This window comes from Protopterus annectens, chromosome 15.part0, assembly GCF_019279795.1.
Source record: "Protopterus annectens isolate FY-2018-M chromosome 15.part0, PAN1.0, whole genome shotgun sequence".
NCBI classification, from domain to species: domain Eukaryota; kingdom Metazoa; phylum Chordata; order Ceratodontiformes; family Protopteridae; genus Protopterus; species Protopterus annectens.
The window spans coordinates 444205373-444220331 of record NC_056749.1 but is presented as its reverse complement, the minus strand read 5'-3'; positions in this window follow the sequence as shown (position 1 = coordinate 444220331).

Below are 14959 nucleotides of genomic sequence, written 5' to 3'. Positions count from 1 at the left end.
TAAATCTTAGCAATCTCTTGACAGATTCCCCTTACTCTAAAATTTTAGCTTTGCACTGCTCATATGCTTTCCTGCAAGCTAGCAACAAGTGAGGAAACAAAATTCCTGAAAGGCTTGATGATAAGCACAGGTGAAACTAATGAATGACTCAGTGAGAGCTGTTGTGAGTGCAAGTGCAATTTGAGATGGAATTTAGCTAACACTATTGACGTTTCTGTAAGCACCCCTCCCCCAACCCCTGCAGCCAAAGATGGGACATGCTGAGAAAGCCAGAATGAAAGTGTTAACAAAGAGCAGAAATAAAACAAAAAAATCTCTGGGACTGTCTATTTAAAGGTGCTGAGGGGTGCCTAGCAAAAGCTAGTTAAAAACGCTTCTAATACCTGAAAGGATTTTCAACAAAGACAGTAGCCTATAATGATAAATATTCAGCTACAAGTTAGCACATTTACATTGTGCTAAATATGGATGTGTGTAGATTACGAAATGTCATGTTTACGCCCAGAATATCTGTGGATTACTTAAAAGTAAAGAAAACTGTAGATATTAAATACCCTTGGTGATTCATTTAAGCCAATTGAATCTATTACAATGAATGCTTTTATGTTCACTACTGAGCTGAAGTTAATCACTTAGAGAACATATTTAAATGTCCACTCTCAATTTAAAATCAGTAGATCAGAATTTTGCACTTGTTCACTAAAAAAAAAAAAAAAAAAAAAAAAAAAAAATTCAACGTTGCCAGTTGCTGCATTCTGCCCACTGTGTTCTTCAGTGCCATAAAAGGGCAAGAACTGAGTATGCTAACAAAAGGGTTACTTGGAAAAGAGGCAATTAACTATGCTCTGAATGAATGAGGAACTATGAAAGAAAGATGGTACTGAATAAAAAACCTCTCAGAGATGTCTACAGTATAAAATGTTTGCGGTGTTAATGACACAAGAAGCAATTCACCTGACAAATGTGCTTTGCATAAGTGAAAACTCTGGAATGCCGTAAGGTTGAACCACTAAAATAAGAATCTTTGTATCAATAGTCCAAAATGAATTTTTCACTGTTGCAGTTTCTGATTTTTTACATTCTTTTATAAATATATCATTATATAATAAGAAAGACATAATCAACAGGATTAGTTTATATGTGAAAGAAACCAACAAAGGACAGAAAAATGCATAGTAACCACACAAAGCTTTGATTCACACACCCTATAGCAACTCCTGCTGTTGTACTTTCGCTATATGGATACAAGTACACTTAGAAGACTTAGCAGTTGCTGTTTCACATCTCCAGGAAGACTATCCACTGTTTTTTTTTTCCTGTCACCTTTTCTACTTTTTATGAGAGTAACGAGTTGGTATAGTAAAAAAATACTTCTGCTCAGAAAAAGGAAACTTTAGCAAAATTGTTGTTATATACTGCAAATCCATCCATTCTCAACCCCCTTTCCCATTTTTGCGCATTGGCAACTATAAAATAAAAAATTTTAACAGTAACTTACAGCAATGTAACTGGATACACAGCAGAACATCCAGCTATTCAATCACAGTCATAGATGTTAAGTACAATACTGATAGCAATGTCCTAGTCACGTTTAATGATTTATATCACATGTGGGTTGTTCTACAGTATTGGGACAGAGTAGATGCAGTCCACATATAGTAATACCTGCTTAGCAGTTACAGAAATAAAGTCTAAGGTAACAAAATGCTGAAGGTCAGACCTGTCTTATCTTAGCTTTTGAGTTCTAATTACATGTTTTGGACAAACAACAAAAGTATGTCCACTTTGTTGTGTCCAGAACTAATCAACTAATATGTGTGTCATATCAATATAAATGAAAAATAATTCAGAAGTAGGCCAAACAAGGTAGTTGGGATGAAGTAGGACATTGAAAATTACTTAATCCAATGCCAGCGACTATAATCTCACTCGACTAACATCCAAATGAGATCAGGGTAGACAGTGGGTATGGTTTAGCTCTATTTCAATTAAAAGGTCCCAAGTACCTTATTTAAAATATTAGCTGGATGACTTTTAACTACAAAATAAAAAATGCTTGCTGAGTATGTATACGTCAGAGGGTGACAGATAAATATTGTTCATTTAATCAAAAACTAAAAAAAGATGTTTCATCTATCAAAGCTTGAAAATACAAATCTGTGTTTCATATGTGTGTGTGTGTGTGTGTGTGTGTGTGTGTGTGTGTGTGTGTGTGTGTGTGTGTGTGTGTCATTGGTTCCTAAAAGGAAAATATCATACATGCTATGTTTTCTACATTCCAAGCCTGAGAAGCTCACTTCCAAGATTTTAGGAACCCATTCAATATCCATAGAGACATGGAGATTTTTTAACACCTTTGCATTATCAAACAATGATATGATCATCTATCTGTGATCACCATTTTCAGTGTTAAAATTCTGGGGATTAGGAATGTTTGGGGTTGGATAAATGGTATGTCCTTTCTGTAGGAGCAGGCTGAAAAAAAAAATCACAGAAGAAAATTTAAGACATCAAAAACCAATCCTTTTTTTTTTTAAACAACATAGCAAGTAACACAGTCCATGGGTTAAGGACTGCAGTACTCACTGACACACCACCGCAAAGGTAAAAAAAAACTTAGTATACACATCCTTCATCTTTGTATAAGATATACAGAACCATTGTTGAAAAGTTAGCCGTTAGTCTTTTTTTACATATAAATACATCTCTCTGCACAGACACACAAAGATATATATATATATATATATATATATATATATATATATACACACATACATACACACACACACACACACATGTTTATATACATACAGACACAAACATACAGATGTGTGTATGTGTTTTTATGTCTGTGTATAATTGCATATATGTACATATTACATATGTTCATATAACAAGTGTGTGTGTGTGTGTGTGTGTGTGTGTGTGTGTGTGTGTGTGTGTGTGTGTGTGTGTGTGTGTGTGCGTGCATACCTATTAGCTATGGATTTCATTATCAAAAGACATTTTGTAGGTTTGCTATTTAAAGTAGAAGAACTGTCTTTTACACATTTGTGAGAACATTATTGGAGGTTATGCAGAAATTGCAATAATTGAACCAACAAAATATGGCTCTGAGGTGCTGGATACTGTACCTGTGATAGAATACATATAGGAAGGCACTTACTACCTGCAGGAAGGAGACTGATCTGACAGAAAGGGGGCTTGCAGGACCAGTATGGCCTCCAGAATGTATGACATAAATATCCCTTAAAGGAATACCTCTGTATTTTTTAATCCATCCAGAACTACTTCATTCCCTCTCTCATAATGTGTTTTTTGAAGGAGCATACAAAAGCAGGAGAACTACATTAAAAGTATCTGTAATTAAATTGGACAAACCATTTAAAAACAGAATGGGTGCTATAAGGACTATGAAGTATGGCTGAACCATTTTAAAAACCACATGGGGCAGTCTTGAAAAGAAAAAGGACCCTCAAGGACCCTTTTGCACAGCTGTGCATTGGTGGAGGTGGAGGATATAAGGTGGGGTCATTTAGGTTCAGAGACATATACAGGATGGACTTGCCAGAAAGAAAGACAAGGAAAGACTAGAATGAATTCCTGTAGCAAGTTTCCAGTGAACACAGAAGGGTTTTAGACAAGATGTGTAATCTGATTAGGAGTAGAATAAACATTACAATGTCTTAATCCTTGCTATCAAAGAGAAAAAATGACTTTGGCTTGTCAAACAGGCTGCACTTACTAGCAATTACAGACAGTAAGTAGGTCACTAATGGGTTCTGTATTACTGCCAAGCTCTGTTTCAGTCTTATTCCTACAGTGTAGCATTTCAGTAATGTAACAAAATAAGTATCACTGTATCTAAAAGGGAGAAAAATATCATTACACTGAAGCAAATGGAAAGAGAAGCTATAATAAGTGGCAGTCCACATTTTAAACCCAGCAACACGATGAATAAAACAGATTAATGAAGAAGGCAGTAGTTACTCACTGTGAAATGCTTTCCTCATACTGCACATTGTATGTTTTGACATATCATAAAATGGGTGTCTCTCCATCTTTTGTAGTGTGTGTGTGTGTGTGTGTGTGTGTGTGTGTGTGTGTGTGTGTGTGTGTGTGTGTGTGTGTGTGTGTGTAACACACAGTTTGCTCAGATATGTCTATGTGCATATGCATGTACAGTTTGCAATTGTGGGTACAATTTTTTCTTTTGTTTACGGATATCACTGTAATCCAGGTGCTTTAGGTTACGTATGAGGCATAAGTATGAAAATACAATGAAAACATAATGCAGCCCTGTCTCTGAGACATGACATTTTGAAATTCAGTCATCATGCTCCAAAGTATCTCATGTGACATATTTCCAGTAAGAATATTATTTTAATTTGAAGGAGCACAAAACCAGATTTCTACAATAAAACCAAGTAATTTTTCAAGGTTTGAATGTAATGGATGTTTCTTGCACATCTAGCAAAGAATTCAGATCTGTACACATAAGAATATACAACACAATAATGCACAGTAAAACAGCTTACATTTTACAAATGTGATCTGTAACGCAAACATTGGGACTTGTTATCACTGTTAATTCAATCATTTAATTCACTGCCAAAAATAAACAATGTTCTGCAATTTCAGACTTGGAAAGACATAAGACTTGTAGGTTTAAAATACTCTTTGAGCTAAGTAATGCAGCAAGGCACATACACCCACAAGTTCCACTGTAACTTCATTGTCATAAGGTGCTTTGATTTAATGAATTCAGTTTTGTGTTACAAGGTGCTTTATTTTAATGAATTCAGTTTTATGTTATCAGGAGACTCATTAATCAATCTGCATCTGCAAACTGACATTAAACAAAAAATAGTCTGATGTTTATTATTACAGAAAGTTTGTACTAAATTATGGCCATCAGGGGGGTTTCATAGGAATGCATAGAGAGTAAAGAAGAGGACAAACAGGCAAAAAGGGAAATATGCAAAAGGAGATAGGTTTTATAAATCCAGGATTCTCTCTTGTTCAATCAACATAAAAACATTGGGTAAGAAAAGCAAAATAAGCTGAACAGAATGTTCTAATAATGTGCACCTTTTAAATGGTTGAAGCTGACAAAGAACCATTAATGAGAATCTTTATCACCCTGATGCTATAACATTCATGCTGACTTTTTTCATCGTTTCAATACTACACACACGCCATTTCTGCTACTTTGCCTCATATACTTTATCATAGGGCTGAAACGAATCTGCACATCTTCATGGACTCTTTTCCATGAGCATCTTCTATTTTCTCAGGGAAAAATATAGTACAAAAACACAGACTTATTATGCACATAACATGCATCATTTGCAAGATATTTCAAATGCAAAACTGTTGATTTTGTATACATTTGGATTGGTGCACCTTGCTGTGCATAGAAAAAAAAGTACAGTAGTAGAGTTTTACACAATGCTCAGCCCTGTGAAAATGAAATGTCATTTGACCTTACGTACATACTATTAAAAAGTCAAAACAGGATGGGTGCTAGGTTTTGTCTTACTGTGCTAAAAATATAAACACATAACTACACATTCCTGCACACTACATATATGCACGCTACTACACTTGAGTAATCAACATATATCATGAGAAAAATTACAAAGTTTTAGACCTCAGTGGTAGAATGTTTCTATTATTAACATTGTTATTATTATTATTATTGTTCTCAGCTATATATTTTCTCTGCAGTGTGATATACTTAAGAGCTAGAACTTTTAATTATTATCTATACATAGAAAATACAATTCTGCTATATCCTACTTTCAAGATATTGTGTCATGATCCTGTAGTAAACAACTAGTGCATTCTGAAGTATAGTGAGCAGGGAAGATGATTTGCTACTTGAAATGGTAGCAAGAACATAAGTAACTCTCAAATTAAAGAAAAGGTATATAATGCATGGTACAAGAGAAATTAGCATTCTGAGGGAAATTTTGTATGTGCGTGTATGTTTATTTTACAGGGTTGAGACCAATCCAAATGGTCTTCTTTTTCATTAATTTTCATCTCTTTTTCTTAGTACTATGTGCCCTAGCAGATTCACCCATTTGAAAAAAAAAAAAACACCCTTTGGTGTTGGGACATTCAGTGTTCTAATTGTAATGTTTGAGCAGTTTTTTTGTTTACAAAACATTATGGCTTGTTTATAACTTGCTAAATGTAGGCAACTTGATGAAGGCAGATGGATCAGTTTTCATTCTGATGCAGCTAAATACAACACAGAATACAATGAAAAGAAACACCTGCATTCTGATTGTGTGTTCAGTGCATGGGTGTGACTTTTTTTAGCTTCTCAAAGCTTTCATATTTTCATATGTTTTATCCTTTGAAGGTGCAAATTCATCAAAGAGGTATCAGAATTATTCCAAACTATTCATTTTGCGTTTAACAGAATCTGCAGGGGAGTTTACAAGATATGTTACTGGAACAGACTCAACTACAACTTTTTATCTAACAATAAATAGTACTATGCTCTTCTGCTGCGACTTTTAAGCACTTTTTTATCTTGAGAAACACACAATGTAACCAATTGCAACTTTTGTGTCAGTTTTCTTTAAATGAGGTAGGTACTAGTAGGTATTGCATTAAGTCTCTCAGAAGTATCAAGTGCATCAAAATGCTTCTTACTTCCTTGTAAAAATTGTGTTATGCTCCTTTTGCTGAAATGTACTCATAATAAAAGAGCATCGACAAATAAAAATGTATTCTAGAAGAAAACAGTCATGGTACTGAAAATCTTGTTCAATCTACTTTTGTGACAATCCTAGAAGATAACTACAACATAGTGACTGCTTAATGGTTATTATAAGTACATAAACATTTTTCAATTTGATGCTTCAACTAACATGCTGAAAACAGCTTTTTTCTGAATAGAATAGAATGAAATTACTGTTTTATTATGCTTTCATTATATATTTCTTTCCAATTACTTATCAGTGTCTACTTTCAGTTATAACATACAAATGGATTGTGAGTGCATGGGAAGCTCTGCACTGGTGAAAATGAAAGATGTGTCAGAGCACACAAACATGCAACATATTAAAAGCCAGCATAAGAACTGTTAAAGTAAGGTGAAAACAAAAGGGTTGTTTATTCAAAGTGAAAAAAAAAAACTTGCTTTACTCTGACTCCACAGCACTGCAGTGCTGGATAGCATTACAAAGATTTTTACCAAAACAGAATCTGATAACACATTACCACAAAGACCACCTGTCTTCAAACCCTTCCCAAAGTTCATATTGTAGGGGAGGAAAGAGCTTCTGCTTGGTCCAGCTAAAAGAGACCTTCTACACAAGAGGAGGGAGTTCAAATCCTGGAGCATGCTGGAGTGGATATGGGAAATATTCCCTGCTCCATGTGCACTCTCTCTCTGAGAATGAGACTGCTTCCTGACAAGGGGCCTAAATTCTTATGCCATTTTATACACTGTGCTTTAATGTTTAGAACTTTTTTGCACTAGTTCCAATAACATTTATTTTCTGAGATGGTTTAAAAAGAAACTGTGCTATAATTCAGTTGTATAAAGAATATTATATGAGGAATATCTGTGTTTCTATAGTCTTTAACTGTCACTGTACTGTTTTTCGTTTTGTTGTAATTTGGGGCGGTGGCATTTGCCGCTTCCACTTTAACCCAATAAAGAAACAAAATCATTACTGATTTATTCTTTTGGCAGTCAATAGTTTTATTTTCTATGCATTTTCCATATTCTGAAGTGATGAAGTACTTGCTATTTTTTATTTCTTATATGTCTGTTTTATGATGAATTTTTAAGCTAACTAAAGAAAATGAAAATTCCAACACCATGACTGTATGCCTTAAGAACTTCCAGCTGCAGTGATATTTTATTAAAATAGATATTAAATAGATGCTGTCATCCAAAGAAGATGCCTCCATCACGTATGTCTACTTACAGCAGTACACTGCATTCCACTCATGCAGAATGATTTATCTCTTTCATAGCCTCATTCTGTTGTTAGACGCCGTCGGGTTTAAGGGTTTACTTTTACTCTCCATATGCTATATGCTAGCTCTTGCATGTATATAGAATGTGTTGCTTATTGCTTATTGTAAACAGGATTAATTATTATTTTGTCTTTGTGTCTTTTCCGCGCTTTGTATTATTTATTTGAAAGTAATTCGCATAACTGATTCTGCCTGCCTTTTTGTCAAGTCAATAATTAATTGACTGTAGTATCTCAGTAGCATACACAACCCAGTTGTTTGGCTGCACTATTTTGTTATACTAACACAGAATCAGCTGTGTAAGACTGTCCTGCCTTACTATTGCATTTTATTACGCCGACTAGTTTAACTGTTGCCCCTATAGGAAGCCAGGTTCTCCATTTTGTCTCTGTAGGTTTGCAATCCAGAGGCTAGTAATAGAATTATTGTATGTATTACTTTCCTAGCTATACTTATGTATCTTTAGTTAACTGTAAAAGGCCATATCTGTCCTGTCTTCTCCAGACATTGCTTGGATGGTATAACCTTCTGGCCTATAGGTTTTGTCTTCAAACCGTGTGATACTGTGACTTGTACTATTGTTAGTTGCATTATATATTTTGGACTATAGGTTTTGTCTTCAAACCATGCGATACCGTGATTTTTCCTCTTGCTACTTGCATCACACACTTTCCTACTGTAAACTTTGACCATTCACAGCTGCCCTGTCCATCCTGAACTACCCACTTTAACCATTGTTACCAGCAGTTCAACCTGCCTAACCAAGTACATCACTCTGTACTGAATCAAATTATCACAGAAGGACTCTAGGAAGTATGCAGCATCTGCTAAAAAACACTGGCAAACCATTTTTTACCAGCTGTTCATCCTGCTGCTTAACCAAGTAAAGTCTATGTACTGAACCAGCTTATCCCAGAAGGACTCAAGGAAGTATGTACATCTGCTGCTAATTTGTGTATTTTATTGCTTTTAGGCCCAATTAGGTGTTCAGTGTGCTCCCCTGCCTGAATAGCCAGCAGCCAAGCCCTTACTCTATTGTATCTCTGCACTCCCTCTACATCCAGATCCCAGATTTACATTAGCTCCTATCTCCCTCAGCCTATCCAGTCCAGGGTCTGCCCAGGTGGGTTATAACCTGCATTTCTCCATTTGTCCACTAGATGGCAGTCTCTTACCACTAATCCTGACTACTTCTCTCTGTAAACTATACTTCTTCTCTGTAAACTATAAAATTGCCCTGTTTATTCTGTCTCACATATTTTACCACCTCTGTCCTTTTGACTATATGTTTCTACTAAACAGTAACCTATAACCTCTCTCCTACATATCCACCAATTAATTCCTCACTCCTTCAACCACACCACCCTCCTATTCCCTGCAAACCTATAATCTCTAACCTTATACTCTATAAAAACATGCCCTTAACCCTTAAATATCTCTTTCCTCTTCTTCTCCTAAACATCCTACTTTACTACTACACCCTTACCCCTCCTATGAAAATCAAAACTTACCAAACTCCTACTTTAACCAAACATACTACAACTACACTTCCCCTACCCAAACAATCACATATTAATATACTAGCTACCTGTCCTTACCTCCCTCTCTACCATAAAGCCCACCATTACCTACTCACAACCTCTAAAAGACTCATTCTAATACCAGTCAAATATACAAAACCCCTGCAACCACCCCAAACTCTTATACTTATATATGGAGATATCACCCAAACCCTGGCCCCAATACCTCCAAAATCAAAGCCCTCTAAAACAAACTACCAATTATTCTAACCCACCCTTTTCCCTCTATTTCTCATCTTAATATTCGTAGCATTAACAACAAAGTCACACAACTCCATGCCTTAATTGATTTTTATGCCTTTGATATCATCTGTCTCACAGAAACCTGGCCCTAGTACCAAGACAATGAATTCACCCCCAGGCTATAGTACCTTAAGACAAGACCGTCTAATAAAAAAGTGGAGGAGTGGCCCTCCTGTTCAAATCCCAACTTCAGGTGTCTTTAATTAACTCCTCCCCCCCCCACACCAGGAAATGCTGAAATTCTTTCCACTAAACTCCAAATTAACAAAACCAAAGCTATAAACATAATATGTTCCTACATCCCCTCCACACCCTGGAAAATATCCTAAGCTGGATTTCTAGCACCTTCCCCCAGGAAACCATACTCCTAGGTGATTTTAATATCGACTGGAACTCCTGCATATCTCCCAAACCCACCACACCTTAACCTCTTTAACTTTCATCAAACCATTAACTCCCCTACGAGAATACATAAATCCACCCACAAACAAACGATCCTAGACTGGATACTGACCAACAACAATCCCCTCTCCTATAAAACAGGTATACTCCCTGACAATATTAGTGACCACCTCCTTACCTTTATCACCAAACAAAATCAATCTAACATCCTTTCAAACTGAACTCAAAGAATATAACTGGTCAACTCTAAAATACCTCCCAATAGATGAACAACACCTTCTTACAAATTCTAAACCAACATGCCCCATCCCGGTTAGTCAGAATCAGATCCAAGCAGCTCCTTGGCTCTCTGTTATAACTAAACAAACTATGAGAGCGAGAAATAAATCATGGTCAAAATGGAGATCCACTAAAAAGCCCTACTGACCATCAAACCTTCAAACATCTAAGAAACAAAACAAAGAAACTTGTCATCCTAGACAAAAAAACTACAACTTTCAATACCAACAAAACCAAAACCAAAACCCAAAAAATTCTGGTCAGGAATTAATAAACTACTCCACCCAGGCAACACCACCCCACCTAGCAGCTTAGCCAAAAAAACCTAACATCATAGCCAGCCAACCTTTAACAATTTTCTCTTCTCAAACTGTAAACTGCTTGCAAGCACCATGACTCCACCCCTCCCTCCAAACTACCCCTATCCCTAACAATACCTATACACTAAAACTTGAAACCTGACAAACTTCCAGCTGAATACCTTCAATTAGCTGCAAAAGAAATAGCCTACCCAGTATCCATCTTAATAAACAGAACCATAACAGAATCCAAAATTCCTTCCTGACATTATTCCACTCCATAAAGGTGGAAACTCTAATGAACTATCTAATTTTAGACTATCCAAAATAATGGAACGCTGTATTCACCATCAACTACTAAACTATCTCTTAAATAACAACCTGCTTGTAGACTCTCAACATGGTTTTAGACCCTACCACAGCACTACTACTGCCCTTCTCTCCTTCTCTGACACCATAACTAAAAATCGAAATAGAAACCTATTCTCATCTGCACTATTTGGACCTCTCAAAAAGCATTTGATATGGTCAACCATCAACTTCTCCTTGATACCTATTCTCAAGCATTACAGTGGTTCACAAGCTGTCCTGTGGGACAGCATCTATCCACTCAACTCCCTGTTACTATTGGTGTCCCACAAGGATCTATCCTAGGCCCCTACTTTTCTCCATTTTCATCAATAATTTGCCCAATTCCCTACCAATATCCACATGCATACAATATGCAGATGATTCTACTCTCATCTGCTCTGCCTCTACCCCAGCAGAACTCCTAATGGCACTATCATCAAACTGTCACATTGATTTAACTATCAAAACTGTCAATAAAAAACTCACCTCATCTCTACGCAATCTTCAGAAACTGAATACTGCGATTTGCCACTGGCTCACCTTTCCAAACTCACCACTGTCTTAACTTAAAGAAACTCAACTGGCCTCCTACAACAACTAATCATCACTTTCAAAATTCTTCATTACCCTCCAATATACCCATACTAAATAAACTCATCACACCTTATAAAAATCTCAAGACACTCAGATCAGCCAACAAGCTACTAGTTACTACCTTGAAATCTCATAACAAATCTGGTGATTCCCTATTTGCAAACACTATCGGTTCTTACTGGAATAAACTTCCCATCGAACTGACCTCCTAACATCTTGTCACCTTTTCAAAAACAGATAAAACCACCTACTAACTCACTGGCTATGCCCTGCTCCAATCCTGACTGAGCATAGTACTGTTCATTACTATATACAGTCTGCTACTTGCAATTCTTTCCACTCCCTTTCTTACCTAGACTAACATCCTCAGCCCCTTACTTGACCTTCACTCTTTTCTCCTATCTGCCTACTTCACCGTATAGTCATCCTCTCTCTATTTTCTTTCCAGCCATACCTAGACCATCTTTATCCTACTACCATAGCTTGTCATCTCTATCCTGCTTCCTCACTCTCCTTTTCAACTTTACTTTCATAACAGTTAACTACATATTCTATCCACAATTTCTATCTATCTTTTCTACCCTTTTTCCCATAGCTTTACTACCTATATACCTGCTTACCTTCTAACTTGCTTTCTTAATACTTGTTACCATCAGTTTCTTTCCCTCTGCTAACTACCTAATCTGTCTTCTAGCCTACTGACCGATGATTAAATTACTTAGCTTGACTACATATATCCTTAACTCAACTTTATATTTTTGTGCCTGAGCTTAACTCCTCACCCACATTATGTGAACTCTATTTGTTGCCTACTTAAATTAGTCCAGGCAAACTGTATTTTGTCTCTGTACATTTTTGTTTTTTTTGTTTTTAAAAAATTGATATATTTAGTAAAGTATTCCTCATGTATTGTCTTAGTCTGATAGTGGAGCTTTTCTCCTCGGGCCTCTGCTGAAAATGGACATGTATCCAGCCAGACTAGCCCGGTTAACAAATGTAAAATAAAATAAAATAAATAAAATAAATTTTAAGCCAAACAAGAACGCTTACTTTTTAAATAGAGATATTTATACTATTAAACTATTTCTTATACAAAAGTGGGACATTCAGCTTTTTTATTTTACTGCAGACTATTTCTACAAACAGATAATAAGAAAACAAAAATTCTAACATTCAAATGTCAAAAGTGGGTTAATTAAGGGATTCAGCAAGAGCTTATATTCAGCATTTCATTTAAGAGCTAGAGCTAGTGATAGTATAGTACTATAGTGGGTAAACCTGCTTCTTCAAACAGGTAGGATCTCCAGTTTGGTTCCTTTGTAGAGTATCTTCTGTGTGGTATTTGCATGTCCTAACTGTGTCCATGTATTTTTTTTCCAAGGTGTCTGATTTTCTCTTATATCTGAAAGTTGATGATTTTCCAAACCAAATGTGTGCTCATCCTGGGATGAGCTTTCATACTATCCAGAAATGGAACTATGCTATATGTCAGGTGGCTTCCTAGATTTTCTCTGGTCAACCTGTGACTCTCCAGATAATGTGGATATCAGGAAGTGAATGGACAAATTGCTATAAATAAAGACAGGGGTATTTTCCAAGTATAGCAGGGTATGTATACTTGAGCTAAGTAGTAGGTATAGGTGTGCTTATGTTGTAAACAAAAACAAACAGTATATCTTAATATAACCAACTCAGAGAACATAATATATACCATGCAATGCATCTGATGGCATTTAGTACATACCACACTCTACTACAGATGACATACTGTTTCTAAACATTTGCTCAAACTAGAATTTTCTGACACAGAAATGTATGCATCATCAATGTAAGAGTGTGGTTGAGTTCACTTCTTCCATTGAACTACTGACATACACGATAAAGAAGTACTATATACCATCAAACCAGTGACATACAAGACATAAGGAAGCACTATATACCATCAAACCAATGACATATATGATAAAGAATAGCTATGTACAATGAAACCAGTGACATACATGACATGATATGGATGGGTTATATACCTTCAAACTAATGAGATACATGCCATGATTAAGAAGAGCTATATACCATTCCAGTGTGCTATATGAAAGAGTGGAAGTCATTATAGGAACAGGACATAGAAAGCAGAGGAAAATGGGGATCGGAGGTGCAACAACAGAAAGAGCAAGTCAGGCCATGCACGATAAAACAACACTTTTCAGTAACTATAAGAGAAGATACTAACTAAACAACACAGCAGTTTCAGTAGTAACTTGGGAAAACTGCAGTCAGTGTGGATAACTGCGAAGAGGTATGCCATAGATAAAAAAATGAACAAGTACAATCAGTATCTTTACCAAGGGAGTGTGGGCTATAAAACGTCCTTGTACAGTGTGAGCAGACAGTTCCAGGGGATTATGTGTAGGACAAGGATGTGATCCAAATGGAGAAGAGATAATTCACAGCACTTCTAGACTGTGCAATAAGGCAGGAACAAGTTTGATTAGACAGTACAAAGTAGTGTTGTGACATTTTTAAAAACACAGCATAGACAGAAACAAAGTAGCACATTTAGTGCTTTTAAAAAGGGACTCTCAAACAACACAAGCAACACATTTTAAGACTGAGAATGTCATGAGACAAGAATTAGCATTCTAGTAGCTGCTGGATATAGCATGGAAGAAGTAAGCGGGTTGGAGAGGATGATACAGAGGAGATACAGAAAAATAATGCATACAAGGGGGCTTCAAAGAAGAATTCATCAGCGAAGCAAAGGAGATGCTGGGGAAGAAAGGAATGGAAATACGTGAGCTGGGTGAGGAAGGTCTAACATATCAAATGAAGACTGCATTTCCATAAGCTGCCTTATAGTGAGAATGGTTTAGAATATGCATCCAGGTATGGGGAGATGGCATAAAACAAAACAAGAAGAAGACAGATAAAGTTTCTAATAGAAAATGAGGTGTATTAAGGGGAGGAGATAAAGATGCTACTAGATGTAGAGATAAGCTTGAAATTAATACTGCTCAGATCAAGCCGAGATGCGACCAGGGTGGTTACAATAGGCAGAATGTTGTCACATGTATATTCCATGTCAGTGCAAATTACTTAACAAAACTGACCAGGAGGAAGCTGTAATGTGGATAAAGGAACTGTCAATTATTTACATGCAACCAGCAAGCATGGAATCTTTTGAGGAAGTGTTTTGGTGCCGAAATC